General features: G+C 37.8%; 1 protein-coding gene across 5 annotated transcripts in view; it reads right to left on the bottom strand.

The window, feature by feature from the left end:
* LOC122809242 (interferon-inducible GTPase 5-like) overlaps positions 1-17,430 on the bottom strand; it is a 292,158-nt gene that overhangs the window by 73,579 nt on the left and 201,149 nt on the right. For 2 of the 5 annotated variants that reach the window (XM_044080560.1, XM_044080561.1), the window contains exon 1: positions 7,949-8,117. The exons of 2 other annotated variants lie outside the window; for them this stretch is intronic. The gene's annotated coding sequence lies outside the window, so the exon portion shown is untranslated. Of the gene's footprint in view, positions 1-7,948; positions 8,120-17,430 lie in introns of those variants that run through there. One more of the 5 variants, XM_044080564.1, reaches the window with a different exon arrangement.

Consider the following 17,430-nt stretch of genomic DNA (forward strand, 5'->3'; position numbering starts at 1 on the left):
AAGTAGCTTCTAATTTTTGACTGCTTGTCAGACACTATTTTTATACTTTCCACCTTGCTAACTTAGGCTTTAAAGTTAAAAAAAGTTATTATATGAATTCCACACTGTTTTGTATGAAATAGTCAGAGACTGGATGTTTAACTATTCAGGGTGTGCAAGCATATTAGGCTAGAGATGGGGAAAATGGCTTTAGTAAAAACATTATTTTTTTTCCATATATGGTGTTACTGTTTGTTGAATGACTGAGTTGCTTGTTACTGTTTCTTTGTGCTGATTTAATGTGCGACTGATGTCTTTGTTGTTTGTGTAATGTATGACTGGAGAGAGAGAGAGAGAGAGAGAGAGATGGGGAAATGAAAACAAAGATAAAGATACAGGATCAAATCCCTAAAAAGGGAACACCTGCATTTTTATGTATTAAATTATGGTAAAGAAGGTTGTAAGTATTTAATTGAGTGGTTTCAGCTTACTAAGAATTACTCTGGTGGGGTATTTCCATTTAATGGAACTTATGTTGTGTCTTTCGGCTTTTCCCGGTTAGGGGTCGCCACAGCGGAACTCCGGTCCGCTAATGATTGTTAGTTGATTTTTACGTGCTGAGTTACCAGCCCTGATGCACAATCTTCAATGAAGGTATGCCCATTCACGCATGTCTCCACGCAGAAGACGCTCTAGCTGAGAATCGAACCAAACAGCGTCTTACTATGAGGCGACAAAGCTACCGCAGCATTATGATAAGGATAAATTAATGAAATTGAAAGGTATTTTATTAAAGAATAGAAAACAAAGGAAGTGGGGAACAAATGACAGCATTTTATTCTTGGTATACTGATATGCTTACAAGGAAAAATAAGCCAGCATTAAAGGGGTTACAGGATGCTAATAAAAACTGTTGCAACAGGTAAAAGACATACAAACCAGTAAAAAGGGATCCCTTTGTCCTGGTTTGGCAGGTTTGGAAGAAAAAAACTAAGGATGGCTTTCTCAGACCTCTGCATTTTTGAACACAAAAGTGTGGTACTGTTAAAGTAGTTTTAGGACTGCTAGCCAAAAGGCATAATAATGGATTCAGACCGTGGCTGCTTACAGCACAAAGTTGAATTCAGTGGCGGCCGTCCTTCCCCCATGCCTCAGAAATGTAACCATAACTACCAATCTGGTTCTCAGTGCAGCAGCATTTTTGTTGCAATTTCACATTTCATACATATGCAGGAACCAACTAACATTCAGTACATTTTTGAATGACTTTACTTAATAACCTTTCTTTGCAGATCGTTTACCCACCTTGATATTCAGCTTCACTCATTCCTACAGCAGATGAGGAAAAAAATACACAACTGTCTTTTAATTACTAACCATTTGTTTCCTCCTAGACTGGACCTACAAGACATTCCATTACAGAATCCTGACCTGATTTTATTTGTTGATGGCTCACGCATCATGAAAGAAAATGGATTACTTGTAGCAGCATTTTTCTGTCTGCACTGAAAATAAGATTTTACTAATTGGACAGACATGGAGAAGTTTTAGCTTCAACTGCTGAATTAGTAGCTGCAGTAGTACTGAAGCCTGTAAACTAGCTACCAAACCAATCTGTTACTATTTATTGGACTCCTTGCTCCTACCCTCCTGTATTGCTGTACAACACATATTGCAATGAATTTTCTGACGGTGCAGAAAAATGCACTGCCTTGTTCAATCCTATTCAAGTTTCCTTTTTGTAGCCTTTGGAAATTGATAATGTATTTATTTCTGTGCAAAGAATTTTGTCTTTTCAACTGACAACCCAGGAGAACTAAGTTGGATAGCTGCTGTCACTCCCCAGACTCACCACATCTACTTCAGTTGGCATGGGCTTATCATTTGCGTTCCTATCTGGAAAAAAAAACACAGTCTTGAAACAGCTTTTAACTGATTGGCATGCTCCTTACACTTCCAAAGTTATTCAGCACCTAGTAAGTACCTGTTATATTTGTTTGCCTTATAATAGTTATAAAACTGCGCACATCCCTACACAGTATATCAAGAATCCTTGGGGACTTTTTTTGTTGTGTGCAGACAGATTTTGTAAAGCTACTTCTATGTGCTAGGTTTAAATATATGTTGGTATTGTCTGACATTTTTTTCTCTGTATAGGTTAAAACATAGCCATGTGTCAAGAGCAATGCAATTACTGTTTCTAAGAAATTCCCTATAAGTTTATACTTTTTGTTGTAATATACTGGCTTCAGTCTAATAAGAGGTTTCAAAACAGAATTAATGACATCTATCAAACAGACCACTGTCATCAACCAATCAGAGTTAATACAGTAAAATACTTCTATTTATTGACACATTATGTTTCATTGTATTGATTGTATGATGTTAATGTTATCTACAGGAACCTAGTCGTCATTTTCTTTAAAAATAGAATAGAATTGTTCAACAGATTTGTAAAGTTTTTGATTACTAGTGTTCAGTGCCACTGCCAGTATATATCTCAGGCTTCAGAAATGCTAAAGAAAATAAATTAGACCATAAAAATTAAGCTAGCTAAACTTACTGCTGAGACAAGATTTAAGTAACCAGATGCATTATTCTTATTTACCATTAGGAGTGCAACATGTGTACATAGAATGTTTTTCCCTCATGAATGCCAGCTACCTCCTTTCCAGCAAATCTTGATCTGGAGGTAGCTGATAAACAATATTTAAATAATTATGTTTCTGTTCTGCAGTCTTATTATTTCCAAATATTGTCAGCACATCTTTCCAGAAGCCATACACCACATTATGTCATATCATTTTCCAGACAAAATTTCCTGGCTTTGCTTACAACAGTTCACCATGAGAGGCCTACTACCTGGATTCATGCCTCCAATATCAGAACTGTCATGCCAGATGAGAAAGACCAACACATTTCCCTACAACCCATTTCCCTGTCAGCTACTGACTTGTCAGACAACCAACCTGCACCAGACTGAAGATTGTAGGGACTGAGAATGGAACGAACAATCAAGGAGGACATTTTTCCTGAGAGACTAAGAATGGAACTGACAACTAAAGGAAGACATTTTCCCCTGAATCAAACAACCAAGCACAGTTAATGGGGGATGTTACAACATAGGATCTTAGGAAGTTACTAAGCTATTGGCCCTGAGGCTGTTATAAGCCTAGCCAAGAGTTTAGCCCATGCATAGACAAATCAGCACCCGATGCCTCTGTCCAGCAGGGACACGGCTGGAATCCCAGGGATGTATTTTCTATCTCCCATCCAGTTATCCAGGTTTCACTTAAAAAGGGATAAACAGGCACTCTGCTTGATGTGGAGAGGGAGTCTATTCCACAGATGGGGACTCTCTGAGACAAAAATCTGTCCTGCCAGCAAGTCCTATTGATGTTACAGACCAGGTTGAGGCCACGTGTGCGGGTTACTCGAATGGAGCTTGACTTGCAGATATGCAGCAAGTCCCATCAAGGCTTTTCATTTGGAACCTGTTTGGAAGACAACAGTGCGAGCGTTATTGATCACAAAGCAGACTCATTTCTTAACCCGTTTCAACTTCATATTCACCTGATTGTTGCTGGAATGATTGCATTTATTATTCTTTTTGTGCTCCTGTATTTCTGGATCTCTTAATCAAATACAAATTAAACTAATAAAACCAAGCCAACAGCTCCAAGCACGATCCAAGTTTAATAAAAATGAAGATAAAATCCAAGGTCAACAATTTCAACACATTCAAGAATGTTAATACACTGACTGCACATGTTACTCTTCCTCATCTTCCCTTGTAACGTAGTACTAGAATGAGAACTAGTATTACACCAGTCTTTTAAATTATTATCCCTCTTGTACACAACATTGCGCTGACCACTCAAAACACTACTCAGTTCCTTGTCCCCTGCAATGAGTCCAATTTTTACACATAAGATGAAAAATATTTTCACTGTCATTCGTACAAGTTGTAATAAAACTTAATTTCTCTTGTAGACAACTTTGCATATCCATATTCAAATTCTGAGGAGACTCATTATTACTATTATAATTATTATTAATATAACTATTATATTATATTAATATTTGCCAGGTGAAAATAGCTTTAAATGCACGCACGCACGCACACACACACACACACACACACACACACACACACACACACACACACACACACACACACACATATTATGGAATGTAGGCAAGTAATTGAAAAGTAGAAACATCAGTTCAGTCCTGAGCAATGCCTGCCTTTCAAAACACACATTTCCAGAAAGCCAAATATATATAAAAACACAAAAAGATCACAAAGGGAAAACAGTTTCCTTTTATTGTCTTACAAGAAAAAGACACATAATTACTAAAAGAGCAAATTTGTCTAGTGGTAGTGTTGTGGAATTTTTTTTTTCTATGGTAAGTTGCAGGGTTAGGGTTTGGGCCAAAGTTAGGGTTAGCAGGCATCATTTAGTAATGTTAATGTTTAAAATGCCATATGACCAGCTGAATTTTTATGTTTGGTATTTTATTAGAAAAATCGGAACCTACTTTTCAAATGGAGCTGTAAGATGAAAAAGAGAGGGCATGCCAGGTCCCTTACAACCAGAGATGTATAGCCACAGGCTTTAATTTTACATTTTTGTAAAATCATGGTGTAGCCAGCAATTTAAAAACTTGGTTCTTATGTATAAGGCTGTTACCCAAACCATACATTTATCCATCAAGTGTTATTTTGACCTTTGGTTTATATTTTAATTTAATTAGCATAAAAGCCGATTAGGTGAAGTTTCTAGCTAAGAGTTTCCAGGTGCAGGAATGAATCTAGAAATATAGTTTTGCATATTCTTCCCACATCCGCTTGCCTCTCTTGCAGGTACAAGTGTTTCCTCCTACTGTCTAGAAATATGCTGTTTGTCTGACTTCACTAGAAAGTAAACACATATGCAGCATTTACATTTGCACCTGTGAAAAATGAAACCGTTTTCTTATCAGGTTAAAAACAACAACAAAAGATGTCCAATTCATAAAAGTGAAACCAAAAGCAATGATGTGAGGGTGCTCATAATGTCTTTCAGATAAAAAAGACTTGTGCACAATGCTGAATTTTGGCCTTTCATTTTATGTTAACATTAGTGCAGGGCAAACAAGGGTATTCCTGCTGCAAAGTGAATAAATAAATAAACAAATAAATATGTAGTGCATGGAGCATGGTGATTATGCTGCAATATTTGGAAAAAGGCTAATAAGTTACGCGCTAGACTGGAGTGAGACCTGCTCTTAACAAATGTTAAGTATCCCCTGCTTAAGTTGTTAACTTCAGATCTAATTCTAGGCAGGAAACTCTGCCAGTACAGCCCAGCAAATGATAGCTGCAGAATAAAAGATTTGTTTCTGCTTGCTGTCCATACTGTTACAGTGTCCCTGAATTCCTGTTATAAACTTTGAGAATTGCTAGAATAACAAGATGTGTGTTTGATTATTTTATGAATTCAATCCTCAGTAACTTGCCCAAACACTACAGACTTTATGAGGAACAGACAAAACATAAGAGGCAAAAATCTGGGCAGTTGAGAGGCATGGAAGAGGAGTGTAAATGAATGTGACTGTATTACACTGTCTTTCAGACAGTGCTCACTAAGTGCTTTACAGCTTTAAAAAATGGCAAAGCACTTTTGTAACTAGTAGTATATGGAACAGTTAAAGCTCCATGAACTAGAAAGAATTATAATCAGATCACCTATTCTCGCCTACTATTATGTGCTCTTGACATGGATGCCAAGATTCACCTCTTGAGCTTCAGTCTCAATGTGAATTGTTTAGCATTTATGTCTTAAGCACATAGTAAATCAGTTAGGATTGGCAACCCGCTCATTAGGCTCTTTACAGTGCATGCAGCAATATCACTGATCAGCTTTGCAGTGCATGGAGCACTATCACTGACCAGCTTTGCAGTGCATGGAGGGATCTATATCAGAACATGAAAGTTTTAAACCTTTGAATGTTCTAATATCGACCCGTTTTAATCGAATGCTAAAAATAGCAAAGCTGCAGAACACCGAATTCTTTCCTAGGGAAAGAATTTGGTTGGCCGGTTCTGTGGCTTTGCTATTTTCAGCGCTGTGGTGGAGATTTACAGGTCGGGTTCAGGTAAGTGTGCGATTGTGTGGTTGTTAGGATTAGGGCACGGGTTAGGTGAGTTAGGGTTAGGGTGTGGGTTAGGTGAATTAGGTTTAGGGGTGGGTTAAGTGAGTTAGGGTTAGAGCGCGGGTTAGGTGAGTGTGCGATAGTGACAGACCTTAGGGTTAGGGTTTGGGTTAAGGTAAGTGGATAGATAGTAGTGTATGTATAGTTTGGTGTAGGGTTAGTTGTAGGATTATAAGTGTATGTGTGTGTATTAATGTTTTTTTAGGTGAGGTTGTGTTGTGTGTATGTGTTTTGGAATAGCAAATTTTTTCCCAAGGAAAAAATTCGCTGTTCTGAATGTTTGATATTATGTAGTTTAGATATTTTAGGTTTGATTAAATAGCATTCGCTATTTTCATCTTTCGATAATGTGATATAAATGCGCATGGAGCACTATCACTGATCAGCTTTGCACTGCACGGAGCACTACCACTGATCAGCTTTACAGTGCATGGAGCACTATCACTGATCAGCCTTACAGTGCATGGAGCACTATCACTGATCAGCTGTACAGTGCATGGAGCACTATCACTGATCAGCTTTACAGTGCATGGAGCACTATCACTGATCAGCTTTACAGTGCATGGAGTACTATCACTGATCAGCTTTTAAGACCCCTCGCTAATGTTAAGCTCTAGTTTATGTTGTAGCATTAACAGTGTTCGGGAAATGACCACCACACAGAACAGTGGAAGGAAATGAAAAAAAAAAATTGAATGTGTGCTGAATAAAGTGTTTACCTTGTTTTAAAGGTTTTTGGACTTCCTGTAACTGTTCTATGATGGCCTTTTGCTGTGTGGTAACATTAAATGTGTTGTAGCTTTCGAAACTGTAAAACACTTAGGGCTCCTACACTTCCTATACTTTTTGCTTATCTGTTGTAGTGCATGAAAACAGCTTAAATTCCATGCACTATAAAGAATTATTTTTAAAAAAGAAAGTTATGATTAAGGTTTTTGTGATCATAACTCTTCCTGTTGCATGTTCTCGGCACGGATTCCTACGGCAGCCAAATCCATGACATTCAGCTCCTTGTAGCAAAAAAAAAAAGGAAAAAAGACCTTGGGCTTATCGTGTAATTGTTGTAGGTGAAGAGCCATTTTAAAAAAAGCCTTTGACTTTTACAGTAGAAAGCCAAAGTGGTACTTTTGTACCAGTTGACTCACTACAGATCCTCTCCCACAGCTTTTAACATGCCTTTCTGTACTGGCAAAACGATAGTCCTCAAACCATGGTGTTATACACGAAAGATAAAACCACAGTGAAACTAATGACTGAAAAGGAAAGCTACAATTCAGTAAAAATATATTTAGCAACTTAATTCCATACTACTACGCATTAACAGCAATAAGAAATAGACATACATATACAGCTAGCAACTAGTACTGCCAGCTTAAGCTGACAGTATTTCTTTAAGTCTGCTAAGGAACAAAAAATATCTGTCATATTTTTTTAATGGTAGTGTGATGCTTACGTCTTGACTAGTAAGAGTTTTCAGAAATGATTTTTAGGTATGATGCCTGCTGATTTATTAAACCACTCTTATGTAGGGCTGCAAATACCATATCGTGATTTTCTGTGGCAACACAGCACGGATCATGCTACTTCATTTAACATTTGGCATTGTATTAAAACATTAGGAAATACAATTTCACTTAACTTGGCTAGCCAAATGCCACGTACTGAACACAGCAGCATCATACTTTGGAATACGTGCAAAAGCATTTACTTTTTTCTCTGTATTTTCCATCTCATTTCAAACACAAACAAATCAAGATAACGTCCTACTTACCTCAAAGAGGGTCAGGACATTTGTAAGGAGAATATAGCTGGTAAGATCTGCTGCTCTGATTAAATTCACCACTAATTTTCTTTGCTAAATTAAGTTGAGCTTGGTACTGCAGTTTTCAGTTGGTGAAGCACTGCAAGCAGAAACCGGAAGTACACTAGCTGAAATCTAATGCCTGGAGTGACTCACAAATGGAAATATGCAAAGCAATGCTTGCTGTTGCAGTACAGAATGAGAAATTAAACGAAAGAGTCATTCAAAGAGCTACTAGGCCTGCTGGAGTGAGTATGGGGGAATCTGCTCTGTGCAGTGCAAGAAGGAAGACTTTATCATACTATTGAAAAGAAGTAAGCAAGGAAGGAAAGACAAAAATACATCTGATTTTGGTCCTTACCACTCTGTATATCTTGTTCATTAAACAAACATGCGCTTAAGGAACCATCAGTAACATCTGCCAGTTAGCATTCTTAAGGTGCAGTCTAACTCTGACACAGTCATGTTAGTGTGCTAGAGTGTCTACAAGACTTCTCTTTTGAATTTCTCACACTGATTCAATTAATTCCTCTTAGACAAAAAAAAGTACCTGACAATAAATCATTTCTGAAAAACAAATTCTGATTACATTTTTGGGACGCTGTGAAGAAATTCCTAGCCTACAGATTTTGGGTCAATACTCTAAGCTGAACAACCCATGTATATCCTGGACAGACGTACATGCAAATGTTCATTCTATTTTGGCCTACAAAGAGCCCTCAGAATAGAAAAACAACTGTGCTCATAAGTGACACTCTACTTTAGTGGCTGGCCAAGCAACATAGTTTGCAAATAAAACAAGCTGCAGGATTTCCTGTTTATAATTGTTTTTAGGTACCAGGAAATCCTAGTCATCATCCCCTCTCCATTTCACTTAAGTGAGACCCCCAAATAAAGCTGGATGATATTTGTATTACATGTTTATGAAAACACCTAAGGGTCGCACAATACTTTGTTGTTAATAATTCAGATGAATAACAAAGGATCTTCTGAGTTTAAAAAAGCTTATTGCTGCACCAGTTTTACTGATAAAGATTGACAAATTAGATGCACTTGCCAATACCTTCCAGCGATAAATGCCTTCAGTGTTTATTTTGTAGCCATTATTATAAATATTTGCATAACCATATCACTGACATAACTAAACGGATAACACTTTAAGAAGTTTCCTCTGCACAACAATTAGCATGAGTGAGTTTCCCTACTGTTGTATGCTTCTTGTTACATTTACCAAAAGTGAATCCTCCTACTGTAGAATAACTTTCTTTTCAAAGATGAAATTCTTATATTACATCAAAAGTATATATTGCATTTATCACTTTGGTGTATTACAAGTCCGGTTATTTTTTTCTTCAGTTTTGTGACATTATTAAAACTGCTTATTTGCTGTAGTCTTAGGATTATGTTTTTTGCACTCTTGTTAAAACTGTCTTTTTCGCAGCAATTATTTTAAATTGTTGATATTGCTTGCTGATTTAGGCCTGGGTCATTGCTGAAATATGGCCTAGGAACAGTTTACCTACCAGGTTAACAAATCTATAAATAAAATAAATAAAAATAAAAGTGCACCAATGGTTAGCAGTGTTGCTTCCTTCAATATACATATAATTCTTAGTGTACTGCAAAATAAATTCAGTTTTTGAATAAAGATGCCAAAATCAGTTATCAAGGTTATAGTTAATGAATAGAGGGATTCACGATTTCAGTGAGTTTCCAGACTGTGCTGCCTGCTTCTGTTACTCTGACTCCTTAATCATGTTGTGGTCCCCCTACCTTATGCTATCTTAACTGTGCTGAAATCTTTTTAACTCGGCTTTTACTAAATGAAACTTTTTGAATATATTTGTTCTACTTTGGATCCACTGTCATTTACGCTTTGGGTAATCTTTTCTGTAGGCACTGGTGCAGTCTTTTTCATGTTTTAAGGGGTTCTTGCTTATAAAATATTGCAGCAGATTCACTAAATACTAAGATTCTGGGCTTTGTAAATACTTCTGTGTTCTAGTTTGGTTAATCATTATAGAAAGTTTCTAACTCCTTCAATCCACTGGATGCTGGATGTTCCCTAATCTCTTTAGCTGTGCTGATACCACAGCACTGTTAGTCCTGCTGGGGTCTCACTAACTCTAGTAATTTTGCTAAGAGAGCTTTAAACTTCTGATCATACCTAATCCATATGATCCTACTGGTCTAACTAAGTACATTAATTTTAGTAAGAGCCCTAAATATACTCCGTTAAACAAGCAATAATGCCCAACAGGGCATTTATGAGCTTAGAGAATGGACTATCTGTTAAATTGTTTTGTATTTGTGTTTTTTTATTACTGTATACTTTTTTTTACATTTTTGATGTAAAATATTTTTCCTGTATATTGTTTCAAACGTGCTGCAGCATCCACACACAAACACACACACACACACACACACACACACACACACACACACACACACACACACACACACACACACACCTTTTTAACATTTTATGCTTGCTAAATAGCAAAGCCACATTTAGCATGTGTAGAAAATTGTGGCCATTTGTTTTTTTATGTCTGAGCTTCATAGCAGCTTAATATGATGAACCAAGACAAAACACAAGTAACACCCAGTCAACAAGGAGATTGAAAAGGCTTCCAGATTCACTCAAAAAACATTGGAACTCCAAAACATACAGAAAATAATTTATTTAATAAGGTTAAGCACTTTGTCCCATTAACATGCAGGGACTTCATCAGAACTGATAAAAAAAAACTCATCTTACAAACATTTAAACCCTAGTAACAGGAAATCATGTGACTAGAAAAACAAATTAAATTAATACTAATAATTTGTTAAAAAGCACATATAAAATATAAATACATTAAAACAAATTGTGTTTAAAATAGAGGCTGTCACAATTTGGCAGCCCATAATTTTAGCACATTGCTTATTAATAAAACATCATTTAATCTTGGATAAACACTTTCATCAAACTTATGCTTCCATAATAATTCATTTTATTCCATTGTGTCCATGCCCCTGCCTTTCACATTTTGTGTTACCCGTTCTAGTACAAAAAATAAAACTTCTTATGCTCCTTACATTATAGGGTGAGTTTACAGAGTGCATTGTTCTCATTGCAGTTCTTTATGTCGTAATAGTGTTCATAAACACGATTTTTAGAACCTCCTCTGTTTGCCAACATAAAACCTGTGGCAAAAGTCACAGAAAGCAATGTGCACAACTCCAAAGATATTACAATGATGTCCACCCTCCAATCTAAACTCAAAGTAGAAACTTGTCAGTTTCAAAACCTGTCCTTCATAAATGTACTTGCATTGCTGGTAGCAACCACACTTAGTCATCCCTAACTTACTTTGTCCTGTGGTGGTTAAACTACTACCTATTTTGAACCTTTCTTTAAGATTCAGGTGCCGCTTATAAACAAACTGGGGACCATTGCCAAAAATTTTGCAAACATCAAAGTCCTAGTCAGTCACTTTCCAGATGTCAGTAACAGACTGACTTTACTATTACAGTATGCATACGTAATAATCATAGTATGTTCATAGTCGGTAGCCTCTGACTTTCGTGTAGTAGCACTATCCAGGGGGGTCTACCTAATGTCAGAAAAAATGCTCGTAATGTTTTTACACATTTCATATTTAATTTCATTTAACAATTTAATCGAGTAGCCTCTGGTAATGAACATATCAGTCAACTTATTAATCTCCAGTGTAAATTGGTCATCCTCTGAAGCTATTCTAGATATTTGTATCATCTGACCCTTAACAAGACTTTTTTTTCTGATGGAAAGGGAGGTTACTAGAAATGCAAAAATGTGTTAGAGAACATAGGCTTTCTATATAATCTGGAGTTAAATTTATGATGATGGAAATCTTTTAAGAGTGTTATATCCAGAGAGTTAATATTTTTCAAGAAATCAGTAGTAGAATTAAGGTATGTAACAACATTCTCTAACTGAGTTACACTACCTTTCCATGTTATAAATATATCATCCAAGAAGCATAAAATGCAACTATATGACAGTTGTATTCTGATCTAAGAACCTGGTGTTGCTGCCAATACCATTAATATTAAATTGGCATATAGGGAGGCACATGATGGCCCTCACTGCAACACCTGCTTCCTGCTTGAAATATTCCCCCTCAAAGTATAGGAAATTATTAAGAAGCACTATTTCCATTAATTCTACCAGTATGTTGATGTCCCCGTTCTCAAGATTGTCTTGAAGCAGGTTCTTTAAACCATTCCAAACTGATGTTATGGGGGATACAAGAAAATAAATCTACTACATTGATAGCAACTAAAAGCCATTCATTGTGGTAAAATTTGTCTTTGATATGACTTAAAAAGTCCCATGAATCTCTAAGAATGCATGAATGGGTAACTTTTTAAAAAATGCTTTGAAATGCCATCAATGAAGATAGCTAGCGGATGTGTCTTTGATCTAGCTGCTCCCACTATTGGTTGCAAGGGGGGGGGTCACCAATGCTCTTATGGATTTTAGGAGTACTAAAACAAGCTGGAATTAATGGCTGGTCAACCTTTAAAAACATGTAAAACTTGTATTCAATCCCATCCTGATCAAATAAATCCTTTAAATATAAAGTAATCTTATGATAGGAAATGTTGACGTCATACACTCTTACATATTGCAACTCATTATTAAGTATGTTATACATTCTTGCCACATAATCAATAACATCCATTAGGACCACACACCACCTTTATCTGGCTTCATAATTCTTATATCTAATTGTTTTACAAGTTCCTTCATTAAACAGCGCTCATCTTTGTCCAAATTCACCCCAGCTGCAAATTTATGTTGTTGCACCCATCTCCTTAAATCTTTTTCACATTTATTTTCAAATAATTGGGGCATTGGATGTAATGGTGGATTATAAGTACTATGTCTGCAGTAACTGCTAATATTCCAGCTGTTAGTGAGCTGATTATGAAACAATATCTTTAACTTCAATTTCCTTATATACAGCTTAATCTCAATCAAAAGGTCCACTATATCATAGTTAAACTTCTGGACAAAGGTGAACCCTTTATTAAACATACTAAAATATCTATGAACTGTCAGGTGGCTGTAGTTATAAATCTAGACACCATGACATTTATGTACAATAGAAGGAGGGTAGTCAATGGCAGGGGCAGGTACACAGTCAAAACTATACTTGCACTGTTAAGGTAAACCTCACCAAAATTCATACCCTCAGTTAATATCTGAACTTCCTGGGTTGGCTCCTGTGAATATAATTTGAACTATGGTAAGTGGGGTGCCACTTTTATCCCATATTCTTCTTGCTTTGGGCTATTCTCCCTAAAATTCGAGGAGGAAGAAATTCCACAGGATCAAGAAAATTATCATTCTTGGGAGGAATGGAAACACTATCCTCATTATCAAAAGTTTTCTGTGTGTTCCTGCTGTTATGTAACCTCTCAGCAGCACCCATATTAATGTCTCTACCATTATCTAAAAAATGCTTTGACACAGCTCTAGACGTAGCTATTGGATATGCTGTCCCTTCATTATATTCTAGCTCATCTCTTAGTAAGTTTGTTATTTTTTCTACTTTTTGCTTTGTCAATGGCATTTTCAACATGCTTAAATGAATTACAATAATCAGAATATTTTCCATCAAATAGTAAATCATACTTTAAGGAATTGTCCAAACAATGTATTTTTTCTAGCAGCTTAGCCAGTTCCTTTTCATTAAATTTAATAATAATAATAATAATAAACAAAACCCTGCAACCATATTCATCAAAAACTGTAATCAGTTCCTTTAATAAAGTAGCATCCTCCTGTAAAAGATTTGGAAACTACCTCTGGGAACCTTCCTTGTTGACTGGGTGTTACCTGGATTTTGTCTTGGTTCATTGTTTCTTTAGACCCAATGTTTTCTCTGTCTTCTTTTTGGTTCTGAGCTTAATATGATGCCTTTAAGCAGCAAACTTTTTTTTCCAATGGGCATAAACTGCAACTTAATCTGATGGAAAATGTCTGTTCTCCATTTATGGTGAAGATGTGCATGTCACCCATTGTCTAATGCTATTTATTTTGAAAGCTTATTCCATCACCACAGTGACCTTAGGTCCTTGAACACCCATGTATTGATCATTGCAGCTTACTTATTCACAACAGGAAAGAGATCTGAGCATCAAGTCCCTTACAGTTAGTACATTGTCAAATGATTTTTGCCATTTACACTGTAAATATCCCTTCCATAGGCATTATCATAGTCTTATTCATGTAGGTGCATACATTCCTGCTCATTTTCACACTAGGCATTGGCCTTTTTCTTGGTTGCCTTTAGCTATTGCAGTATCCCAATGTGATGCTATGATAGCCAAAAAAAAAAAAAAAAAAAACTCTCACCTGCCTTGCATAACTAATGAGATTGCATAGGTTGCTGCTTTCTTCCAGGCACCTACTTGGAACTCCAGCACCCAGACTGCTAGCTGAACTGAAGTTACCAGTAGGGAGTGCAGAAATCATCCATATTTACTGCCACACCGGCAATTAACTCTGCTAAACCTGCTGGAGCGCCTCAGTCTTATTATTTCTGCTGAGAGCTCCAGATAAAAAAAAAAAAAAAAAAAAAAAAAAAAAACTGGTCCTGAGGTCAGTATTATGCCAATCCAAACCCAAGACCAGAAAGCGAGTAAATTCTATAATTCTCTCTGGATCTCTTGACAACCTCTTTTCTGATGTAGATGACAGAATTACTGACACTATTTGTCCAGGGTGCTGCTGTGGAACCTGTTGCAGCACATCTGGGCACAGAGTGCAGTTGCTGTGGCTAACCCTACCTGCTGGGTCATGAGTGTCCCCTGTACTGCAGAAGTGAAAGCAGATGGGATGGTTCCATCTTGAAGACCTCACAGTAGTCAATTAGTAATATTTCTGGCATCAGCAGGTTCTGCTTCTTTTAGTAGAGCTGGAACCAGAGGTTTGGGAAGTTGAGGTCTAATTCTGTCTGATGCTACTTGTCACCTAAGAAACTGTTGATCATGGCTCCCTCTCAGAAGTGTAGGGCCCAATACTGAAAGTCATGAAACTTCAAACATTAAACTCAGATTCATTCAAAAAATGGTAAATTCAACATGCTTGTATACCTTTAAAACATTTTTGCAGCAGGGACTTAGCTCCCCTTCATCTCATCATCATCAGCCCCCTTTTTCCCATTTTTCTACATGGGGTCGGGGTATTGTGTTAACTGTTGCCAACTCTCTAAATTCAGTGCCACACTCCTGCCTTCTTCAACACTCATGCCTGACTGTCACAGATCTTTCACACAATCCATCCATCTCTTTGCTGGACGTCCTTGCTTTCTCTTACCTTCTTCCTGTCTGCCCCAAATCTTCCTCACCAGATTGTCTTCTGCTTTTCTGCACGTGTGCAAACCACAGTAATCTGTTCTCTTTGATCTTTTCTACAATTGGAGCTACTTTAGCTTCTGCTCTTATGTCCTCATTTCTTCATCTATCCCACAGTGTGCATCTTACCACCTTTCTCAGACACTTCATTTCCATCACCTCTAGCTTCTTCAACTGTTCTGCCTTTACTGCCCAGGTTTCTGTACCATAGCGTAGTGCTGGTCGCACCACTGTCTTGTACACCTTACTTTTCAGCTTCTTCGGCATTCTTCTGTCATAGACTACACCTTATACTCTATGCCAGTTAGCTGCAGCCCCTCTGATTCTAGCTTTGACCTCGTCATTCAGACTACTCTTCTCCTTAACTACTCCTCCTAGATACGTGAAGCTGTTTACCTGTTCCACTATCTTCCCTTCTATCTCTGTTCTCAGCTTCTTCTGATTTTCCCAATTTCCTGCCATTACCACCGTCTTATCTGTGCTTAGTTTCATCCCATGTGCCTTCAGATTTGCATTCCATTCTCCTATCCTTTGCTGAAGTTCTAGCTCAGAGTCTGCCTGTACTGCCACATAATCTGCATAAAGCAGCTTTGTTGATCTGTCCCCTCCAACCTGTTTGCTAATGTAGTCCATCACCAGTATGAACAGCAGTGGGCTCAGAGCTGAACCCTGATGTACACCCACACCCACTGGGAACCCCTCTGTGAGGCTGAACACTGTTTGTACTTGAGTCATTGGGTCCTTGTACATAGCCTGCACTAATTCTACCAATGTTTCTGGGACTTCATACTGCCTAGATCAGCTTTCTTGGGACCTTGTCATATGTTTTCTCCAAGTCTAGGAATGCCCATTTGGAGTCTCTCCTCATCTCTAGCTTCTTCTCAAGTATCTGTCTCAATGCAAACATTGGGTCAGTTGTGCTGCATCCTGGTCTGAATCCAAACTGCTCATCTCCCATCATACATTCTAGTACTCTGCGTATCCATTTATCAATCACCCTCTCCAGAACTTTTATGCAATGTGATAGGAGTTTGATGCCTCTGAACTGCCTACAGTTGTGGATGTCCCCTTTATTCTTGTACACTGGCATGAGTATGCTTATTCTCCAGTCATCTTGGATACGCCTTTCTCTCCACACTGCTATTAGTACCCTCAGGAGCCATTTCTCCCCTATCTTATAGGTTCATAGGTTGGTACTAGGCTATCGGCCCTAGGGCCTATGCAAGCCTAGCCATAACAATTCCCAATTCCCTGGATATTTCTTCCCACAATATTTACTTCTCTGGGGCCCTGTCTAGCAGGGTACTGACATGATCCCTGTGGTGAATTTCCTATCTCCCATCCAATCATCAAGGTTCCTTTTGAAGAGGGCCAATGAGGTGCTCTGCTTGACATGTATGGGCAGTCTATTCCAGAGTATGGTGAGTCCCTGGGTCAGGAACCTATCCCTCCAGCATGTTTTGTTCATTGTGATGACAAGGTTTAGATCCCTGGAGCGTGTGGCTCTGAGGGATTGGGATTTCTTTAAGTGGAGCATGTCCAACAGCTCAGGGTTTGACATGGCCTTGTATGTTAAGCAGAGATTGCCTCTGAGTAGACGATATGCCACAGTGTATAGCTGGAGTTTTTTTAGACGGTCAGCATATGGCATCTGCTTTAGGCCTGTGATTCTTTTAGTGAGGTATTTCTGTGGCCTTTCGAGCTGTTGCAGATGTTCTTGTGAGGTACATACCAAACGGGGCATTATACTCTATAATGGGTCTAATGAGGGATGAGTACAGTGGGACACTGACCTCCTTTTTTCTGGATGAAAAGCCCTTAGTGATGAGGTGTGCCACATAGAAGGATTTCCTGACTGTTGTGGCAATGTGGTTATCAAAAGTGAGACCACTGTCCACTTGTGTCCCTAAGTCTCTCATCACACTTTCGATGTTTAGCATCCTGCCACCTATGTGGTAATTTATGGGTGCATGTTTTTTTCCAAAGGGGATAACTATACATTTCTTGGCATTAAGCTTGAGCCCATGGCTCTGGCACTAGGCATCTGTTTCTGTAAGGCC

This window comes from Protopterus annectens, chromosome 8.part0 (assembly GCF_019279795.1).
Source record: "Protopterus annectens isolate FY-2018-M chromosome 8.part0, PAN1.0, whole genome shotgun sequence".
In the NCBI taxonomy this organism is placed as follows: Eukaryota; Metazoa; Chordata; order Ceratodontiformes; family Protopteridae; genus Protopterus; species Protopterus annectens.